Source organism: Copadichromis virginalis, linkage group LG23 (assembly GCF_057382275.1).
Source record: "Copadichromis virginalis isolate Kocher_CV1m ecotype Utaka linkage group LG23, C_Virginalis_male_GT1.1, whole genome shotgun sequence".
Lineage (NCBI taxonomy): Eukaryota > Metazoa > Chordata > Actinopteri > Cichliformes > Cichlidae > Copadichromis > Copadichromis virginalis.
Genome location: NC_140639.1, coordinates 49,382,382 through 49,392,011, shown reverse-complemented (window position 1 = coordinate 49,392,011; position 9,630 = coordinate 49,382,382). Strand labels below are relative to the sequence as shown.

At 44.9% G+C, this 9,630-nt stretch overlaps 1 protein-coding gene across 1 annotated transcript in view; it reads right to left on the bottom strand.

The window, feature by feature from the left end:
- Positions 1-9,630, bottom strand: part of LOC146682033 (NACHT, LRR and PYD domains-containing protein 3-like) — a 356,929-nt gene that overhangs the window by 205,772 nt on the left and 141,527 nt on the right. The gene's annotated exons all lie outside the window — the stretch shown is intronic.

Genomic DNA, 9,630 nt, shown 5'->3' with positions numbered 1-9,630 from the left:
CAGCGTACTAATGTCCTCTTTAATGGATTGAAGAAGCTCCAATTTTAGAGCAGTAGGATCCACATCACGCGCGTCTGTTGAGTCTGCTCTTCAGCGGCCGTAGAGCTGGACGCTGCCCTTTGGCCATCATCGATACTCTCGCCCGAGATCGCACCGGGGCTAAAATATTCACCTGCTCAGCTGTTTTTGATCAGTTTGAGCCTGTGTGGTTTGATCAGGTGGAGGAACGATGTGATGCTATAAAGACATCATCTTGTCCAAATGATGTTGTTCCAACACGTGTTTAAAAAGATTTTAAAGGTTGTCGGTTCCGACATCTTAGCGATTTTTAACAGCAGTCTTAGTTCAGGTGTTGTACAGCCTGTTTTAAACATGCTGTTGTACAGCCTGTACTAAAAACCTGATCTGGATCCTCTGTCCGCTCAAACTTCAGGCCTATTTCAAAGCTTCCCTTCCTGTCGAAGATTTTGTAAAAGATTATATTTGTTCAGCTGCAATCTGTTGTAAAGGTTTCAGTCTGGTTTTAAAGCTCTTCACAGCACTGAAACTGCACTTTGGAAAGTTCTTAATGATCTTTTATCAGCCACTGATCAGGAGACTCAGCTGTGCTTTTGGATCTGACTGCTGCCTTGACCACAGCATCTTGACCTCACCATTGGAGCATGGCGGCATCAAGGGCGCTCTATTAGACTGGTTCAGCTCTTTTATTAAATCGCATTATTACATTTGGGGCTTATATTTGACGGCAATTTGAAAAACAGCTGAGCTCAGTTGTACAGCGGTCTTTCTTCAAACTGAGGCTTTTATCTAAGGTGAGATCATTTCTATCTTTTAAAAACCTTGAACGGGCGATCCACGTTTTCATGACGTCCCAGCTGGATTATTGTAACTCCTTATATGTTGGAGTTAGTGGGACCTGCCTGGCAAGACTGCAGCTGGTCCAGAAAGCTGCAGCTCGTCTTCTGACACAAGCTCAAAGACATTTATCGTCCCAACAACCACATATACGCTGGTCCCTCGCTGTAACACAGTTCACCTTTGGCGGCCTCGCTGTTTCGCTGATCTTTTTTGTGCAATTTTGCATGCTTTTGTTTTTTACAGCGCGTTGTGTTCTGCGTCCTGATTGGCTGTAGACCATTGTCAGCCAATCTCGTGCCGTGTCTCCTGTACAGTACAGAATGTGTTTTGGATGATGTGTGTATGTTTGTGTTGGACTGCTGTCTGTAAAGCAAACGCACATTTTGCTTTGGATTTCAGTGTCACACAGACTTTAAGGTGCAATGAAGAGTTTGAGAGTTTCACAGTGAATTTTCCAGTGGAGGATTTTTCTTCTTCTTTGAAGGTTTGAAATGTGAACATTGTTCTGCTGCAGTCAATGGACTAAACCAGAGAAGAAGAAAACAGACTTTACCATGAAGATCCTCAGTGTGGATCAGTATAATATCAGCCTGATGTCTGCAGTTTAGTGTCAGCACAACTTTCACATCATATTCATCTCAGCACAACTAAAACATGCTGACTGACCTCAGAGTTTCAAGTTTACATCCTGGACTCTCCAGGAAACCACACAGATGCTTCACTCCTGGATCCTGCAGCTTGTTGTTGTTGGTCGAAAACCAGGAGTAGTCATTACTCAGGTCCAGCTCTCTCAGATGGGAGGGGTTGGACTTCAGCACTGCTTCCAGATAATCACAGCTGATCTCTGACAAATCACAGCGCTCCAATCTGTATAAAGAATGAAAGATGTAAGTTTATTAGACAAAGTGCTTGAAATCATTCAGTGTTTCATCATCTGTTCAGAGCTGAAGAAGGTTCAGAATGTAGAAGTTTAGAAAATGGAAACTCCAAACAGCTGAAGCCAACAGGAAGCAGCTTCAAACAAACACAACAAGAGAAAAAACTCTGAATGTTTCACATTAAAGTCGCACATTTCTAACAAGAGTGTTTTAAAGACAGCGTCACTGATGATCATCTTCTGCCCAGTAAAACTTTGGTTTTCCACATGTGAGTGTTAATGATGCACAAAGACTGTGAGTGCAAAGAGGGAGCGAGGAGGATGACAGAGAGATGGTACAGGAGCATCAAGAACCCGGCGAGGAAATGAGCAGAAGGACTTTGGAGCCTGTTGGATTGAAGCTTTCACAGAGACGTGTTTGACTGGACACCACCAGGACAGACTTTTAATCCCAGGATTTGGATGAGCTTTCTGTCTTTATGGTCACAAATGATGCTGTAACTCTGTGACTGCGCTGGAACTGTCAGCAGTGTGGTTACGTCCTTTTGACCTGAGTTTCCACAGCTCTTATAACAGCAGTGTACATTCAGACTGAGACACGCTTCAGCCTGTATGGACCTGTTTCTGTAGCTGCCACCATCATACTACATGTTTGTACATCAGCTTATCAAATCCTGTCTGCTGTCTTCATTTATTACTCTTCACCTGCTTCACTGTCACTGTGTGGGCGGAGCTGCCTGAGCCCCACCCACACAGACACAGCTCCTCTCTGGAGCTAAACTTCTGCTTCATCTCCGCCTCTTTTCTTCATCCTCCACCTCTCTTTTCTCTTCTTCGGTGTTCTGCAGCCACAGAGCCTCACAGCCATTAGCACGCCCATACCTGAGCAGCTAGCATTACCCAGCATGCCGTGCAGCAGTGTCAGTTTGTAAATGTGCAAGAATTCCTGCTCCAAACTGTTTCACAGAGTGCTGTGTGCCGTGACCTTTGACCTGCTAAAGACAGTCAGCTGTGGATTATTCATTGTTGTGTCTGATACTTAGAAGTGTGAGGAAGAAGCTACACAGTTAATCAGGGTCCCCTCTCTCTGAATCAGGAAAGGTGGGCAGGCCGCGTGTGGGCCGCGGGCCATACGTTGAGTATCACTGTTTGAAATGTGAACATTGTTCTGCTGCAGTCAATGGACTAAACCAGAGAAGAAGAAAACAGACTTTACCATGAAGATCCTCAGTGTGGATCAGTATAATATCAGCCTGATGTCTGCAGTTTAGTGTCAGCACAACTTTCACATCATATTCATCTCAGCACAACTAAAACATGCTGACTGACCTCAGAGTTTCAAATCGACATCGTGGATTCTCCAGGAAACCACACAGATGCTTCACTCCTGGATCCTGCAGGTTGCTGTAGGTTCCACTCAGGTCCACCTCTGTGGGATACGAGGGGTTGGACTTCAGTGCTGCTGCCAGATAATCAAGGCCAATATCTGACAAACCACAGTCCATCAATCTGTATAAAGAATGAAAGATGTAAGTTTATTAGACAAAGTGCTTGAAATCATTCAGTGTTTCATCATCTGTTCAGAGCTGAAGAAGGTTCAGAATGTAGAAGTTTAGAAAATGGAAACTCCAAACAGCTGAAGCCAACAGGAAGCAGCTTCAAACAAACACAACAAGAGAAAAAACTCTGAACGTTTCACATTAAAGTCGTACATTTCTAACAAGAGTATCTTAAAGACAGCGTCACTGATGATCATCTTCTGCCCAGTAAAACTTTGGTTTTCCTCATGTGAGTGTTAATGATGCACAAAGACTGTGAGTGCAAAGAGGGAGCGAGGAGGATGACAGAGAGATGGTACAGGAGCATCAAGAACATTAAAGTCTGGCGATTAAATGCCTCACTCCTAAATGACTGGCAGTTTTGTGAGTTCATACATACTGAACTAAATACTTACTTGGAGTTGAACACAACTCCGAAAATATCGCCTTTAACCCTCTGGGATTGCACCAAGGCATACATTAGAGGTCGCATAATATAATTTGCAAGTGCCAGGAAGAAAAGAAAAGAGGCTAGGCGGTGTGAATTGGAGGCCAAAATAAAACACCTAGAGCAACAACACAAAAAAGCACAGACAGCCAATTTGCTTTCCGATCTTAAAATGTTACGTAGTGAGCTTAATAGTTTAATGAACGAGAAAATTGAGGGCAATTTAAGATTCATTAAACAAAAGTACTATGAACAGGGTAGTAGGGCTAGTAGATTGCTGGCAATAAGACTCAGGAAACAGCAAACTTGTAATATGGTCCAAAAGTTGAAGTCAGATCAAACCCTAATTACTAAACCAAATCAAATTGCAAGTTGTTTTGCCAATTTTTTCGAGTCATTATATAAAAATTCAGATACATGTAAAGATAACAATACACTATCTGATTTCTTAGAAAAGATCAATTTAAAAACACTGTCAGAGTCTGTAGCAAAGGAGTTAGATGAACCAATTCGACAACAAGAAATTTTACAGGTGATTTCAAACCTTAAAACTAAAAACAGTCCTGGCCCTGATGGTTTTATTAACGAATTCTATAAAAAAACTTAAGGACAAAGTCGCACCCTTATTACTGAAAGCTTACCACTGCGCTCTGGAGACTGGGACTATGGCGTCGTCCTGGAACGATGCTACAATTGTCGTAATCCATAAAGAGGGCAAGGACCCCACAAACTGTCAATCATACAGGCCAGTCTCATTACTTAATACTGATTCACACATTCTCACCACGATTTTAGCCAAAAGAGTTAGTAAAATTATTACACAGGTTATAAATCCAGATCAAACGGGGTTCATTGCAGGAAGGCACCATGGGGACAATGTTCGTAGATTGTTGAACTTAATGTCCTTGTACAAGACCAAACAAGAAGAAACAATGATTCTGTCTCTTGATGCGCAAAAAGCATTCGACAGGGTTTCCTGGCAGTACTTGGGCCATACACTTGAAAGATTCAAATTTGGGCCAAACTTAATTAAGTGGATACAGATTCTTTATTCCAACCCAATGGCGGCTGTACAGGTAAATGGAACAATATCAGCCAGATTTCCACTGGAACGTGGGTGTAGACAAGGATGCTCACTGTCGCCCCTGCTGTTCGATATAAGTATTGAGCCTCTGGCGCAGTTGATTAAAGCCCATCAAAGCCCTCCTCAACAACAAGAAGAGGGCTTTCAGAGGGGGCAATAAAGAGGAGGTGAGGAAGGTCCAGGTGTTACTAAAGGACAAGATCAGAGAGGCTAAGGACAATTACAGAAGGAAGCTGGAGTGGAAACTCCAGCAGAACAGCATGAGAGAGGTGTGGAGGGGCATGAAGACCATCACTGGATTCAGGCCAACCAACAGCAGGGGAGCTGAGGGAGGTGAGAATAGAGCCAACGAGTTGAATCTGTTTTTCTGTTTTTTTGGGGGGGGTTTTGCCTGTCCCGTTTGGCTCTTTTGCCATCAGAATTGTTGTCTAAAGGCAAAGAAAGATGCCCAACGGATTTACTTTACCAAATTGACCATCCCAGCCTTGCCGTAATGGTCCATTTGATTCACCTTTTATTGTTTATTTTATTTTCACTTGCTGAATACGGGACAGACTTGACTGGGGGAAAGAAGGGGAGAAAGAAAGAGGGAAAGAGAAACAGCTGAGAAGAGGGATGGGGGAGAAGGGCAAAAAACAAAAACCAACAGAATGGGCAGAAAAAAAAATGCATATATCAATCACCTGGATCACCTGTTGAGAAAGAAAAAAGAGAACAAGCAGAAGAAAACAAGAGTAATAGAATAAACAACATCACAATGATATATGGGAATATGACAGTAAATACTAAATGTTAAACATTATTGTGCAGCACATAAGATCAGCAGAACACAGTGTGCTTTGAGGTAGGAGCCAAAAAGGGTGTAGTTTGTGGGTGTGATCACCCGTGTGTACACCTGTGAGCATGGACGCGCTTGTTTTTAAAAGGTTCCTTCATGTAATGATCTGCTAGAGGGTGTGGGGGGGGGGCCACAGCCCCATCCTCCAGGGCATGAAGCAGGTATGGAGGAGATCAAAACTCCAGACATCCAGAGGCCCCCAGAACACAAGAGATCAAGGAAGACCAACAGAGGGGCAGCCGCGCCACTGTCCCGGAAAGAGCTGAGGAGAGTCCCAGATGAGGGTTCACCCAGCAGCCGCGGAGCAGAAGCCAGGGGGGGTTGCAGTGACGCGCCCGTGAGCTCCGCCGGCAGCCAGCTGTGCCTGAGTGACCGAGCCCCAGGCCGAGAGGTCGGGGGCACCCCACCTCCGAAGTGGCCCGAGCGAGCCCCAAGCTCCAGGCCCCGATAAGCGGCCGCCAAAGAGTGAGCCGGTGTGTACCTTGATGCCCACCCCCGGACACAAAGAACCACCAACGCAAATCTGTTTTTCAATAGATTCGACACCACAGTGTCTGCTCACACCCCCACAACCTCACCTGTAGTCAGTCTGGAATCCAGAGCCACACCACTGCGCCAGCCTCTCTCTTCACATGGCGCTGTTGCCTCCTGTGAGATTCCTGACACCTCTCCCCCACCCATCACCTTCACTCAATACCAGGTTGAGATGCAAATGAGGAGACTTCACTCAGGCAAGTCTGCTGGACCAGACGGAGTGAGTCCCCTCGTCCTCAAGACCTGTGCCCCCCAGCTGTGTGGAGTCTTTCATAAACTGTTTATGCTGAGTCTGAGTCTGCAGAGGGTCCCAGTGATGTGGAAGACATCATGCCTCGTCCCTGTACCAAAGACACCACGTCCCAGTGGCCCCCAGGATTACAGGCCCGTGGCACTGACCTCCCACATCATGAAGACCCTGGAAAGGCTCATCCTGGACCAGCTGCGACCCATAGTAAGACCACATCTGGATCCCCTTCAGTTCGCTTATCAGCCTCGTCTCGGAACTGAGGACGCCATCATCTACCTGCTCAATCGTATCTACACCCATCTGGACCAGCCGGCGAGCACTGTGAGGGTCATGTTTTTTGACTTTTCTAGTGCTTTCAATACCATCAGGCCGACCCTCCTGGGCGATAAGTTAGCAGCAATGCAGGTGGATGCTTCTCTGGTGTCCTGGATTGTTGATTACCTGACAGGAAGACCACAATATGTACGTCTCCCACAGTGTGTGTCTGACAAGGTAATCAGCAACACAGGGGCACCACAGGGGACTGTCCTCTCCCCCTTCCTCTTCACCCTCTACACCACAGACTTCAGCCACTGCACAGAGACCTGCCATCTTCAGAAGTTTTCTGATGACTCTGCGGTGGTTGGATGCATCAGCAGGGATGATGAGACAGAGTACCGGGCTGTGGTCGACTCCTTTGTCACGTGGTGTGAGCAGAATCATCTGCAGCTCAACGTGGCAAAGACCAAGGAACTGATCGTGGACTTCAGGAAGACCGGGAAACACTTGACCCCTGTTTCAATCCAGGGGGACAGTGTTGACATTGTGGAGGACTATAAATACCTTGGAGTACACATTGACAATAAACTGGACTGGGCTAAAAACACCACAGCACTTTACAGGAAGGGCCAGAGTCGTCTCTATTTTTTGAGGCGACTGAGGTCCTTCAACATCTGCCAGAAAATGCTGAGGATTTTCTATGAGTCTGTTGTGGCCAGTGCGATCCTCTATGCTGTTGCATGCTGGGGGAGCAGGCTGAGGGTAGCAGATGCCAACAGACTTAATAAACTAATCCGTAAGGCCAGTAATGCTGTGGGGATGGAGCTGGACTCCCTCAAGGTGGTGTCGGAGAGGCGGATGCTGTCCAAGATAAAGACAATGTTGGATAACACCTCCCACCCACTCCATGACATGCTGGTCAGTCACAGGAGCACGTTCAGTGAGAGACTGAGATTACCGAAAAGCACCACTGAACGACACAGGAAATCTTTCCTGCCTGTGGCTCCCTGTACAACGCATCCACTTAACACACTGTTTGCTGCTACAACTACACATGTTTCTTTTCCAGCTATTTATTAATGAGTGACTTTATATATATATATATATATATATATATATATATATATATATGTATTAGGGGTGCAACAATATTCGTATCGATATTGAACCGTTCGATACAGTGCTTTCGGTTCGGTACACATATGTATCGAACAATACAAAATTTGTAATTTATTTTATCAACTTTCTTTCTGACGATGCTGTCTGCGTTGAGCGCTCAGTGAATCTGCGTTTGACTACTCCGCCTAGGCTGCACTTGTCGAGCGCAGATCCACTGAGTGCTCAACACAGACAGCATAGTCAGAAGGAAGAGCGCAGGGCAAGCTAGCGAGACAGAAGTTAAGCTCTCCTTGCAACATGGCAAATTGAACCTCCCCCACCCTCATTCAGATCTGGCGTTTGGAATTATTTTGGTTTTCATGTGACGTATGACCCTGAAGGTAAGTGCGTCATGGAGCTAGTGTGTTAGCGCAGTTAGCTCGTTAACGTGTTGGCCGTCTAGCCCGATGCACGGGGCGATCAGGGGTAGCTCGTTAAAGGAGATTTGCCGTGTTGTGGCGTTAAGGTCATTTCAACGAGATTAACCTGAAAGCACTAGTGGGAACACAACGAATATGACTGCACATTTACTCCGACATCATCCTAGTGCAAAGACAAGTGGAAGCAGACAAAAACAACAAGCACGCATGCTACAAACTTTACCAGAGTCATTTAGACAGCCGTTAGCACATGATTCTCCTTATGGGGACCTGATATGTTTAATATGCTGCTGAGAATATAGCCCAGAAGAAGCGTATAGTATAGCTTTTATTTTGGAAAGAGACATTTCTCTGTAATAAACTCTCTTTTCCAAAGATGAGTGATTCCTCAGTCAGATACAGGGCTCGCAATATCGCTAGCCCGACGTCCTGAGGCTAGCGATTTTTCCAGTCGGGCTACCAAAATCTATCTCTGCCCTGCCCGTCGGGCTATTGTAGGAAGGAAAAATATATGTCAATGCTTTTGCATTCTTTCGGAAATGTAGCTGGGTAATTATGTCATTGGCATTGTTTTTTGCTTTCACTTTGCAATCGCGCAAACTGTGTGTAGAGAGCGACAGCACTGATTGGTGAGTGGTGATAATTTGTGCACCAATTCCTCTGACATCGTCTTATTAATCGTTAGCTTACTATGCAAACATGACAAGTGAAATCTCCCGCAGCTTAAACATGTGAGAGGTTGATCGCGCAGAGAATCGCTGAGTGTTATGTGAGTGCGTGTGTAAAAGCAGCAGGATATATATTTTAGTTCTGCTGAGCCAAATAAGACAGGTCAGGGTGAAGAAGTGACAGCCAAAGAAAAGCTTACCACAAAACGGAAAAGTTATGACAAATCAGACTATAAGGCAAAAAGAAAGTGCAGCTTTATGGTTTCATGGACAAAATAATTTCTGTGGCTGCAATATGATGAGCTATATACAGTGGGGCAAAAAAGTATTTAGTCAGCCACCGATTGTGCAAGTTCCCCCACTTAAAATGATGACAGAGGTCAGTAATTTGCACCAGAGGTACACTTCTTTTTTTTTTTTTTTTTTTTTTTTTTTTTTAAATGACATCAGAAACAGCAGTATGCGACATTACGTGATGGCAGAGCTTCAGTTCATCCTTTGTCATTTTTTTTTTTTTTTTTTTTTTTTTTTTTTTAATAAATAGGACAGGGGGAATGAATGAGAGAGAGAGGGGGAGAGAAAGAAAGAAAACCCAAGGGGAGAAGAGACGGTGAGAAGGGGGGGGAAGAGAGACAAAAAAAAAAAAAAACTCCTGGGTCACCTGTATGGAGAAAAAACAAACAAACAAACAAACAAACAAACAGAGGAGACAGCAAACAACAAAGAGCAACATAATAAT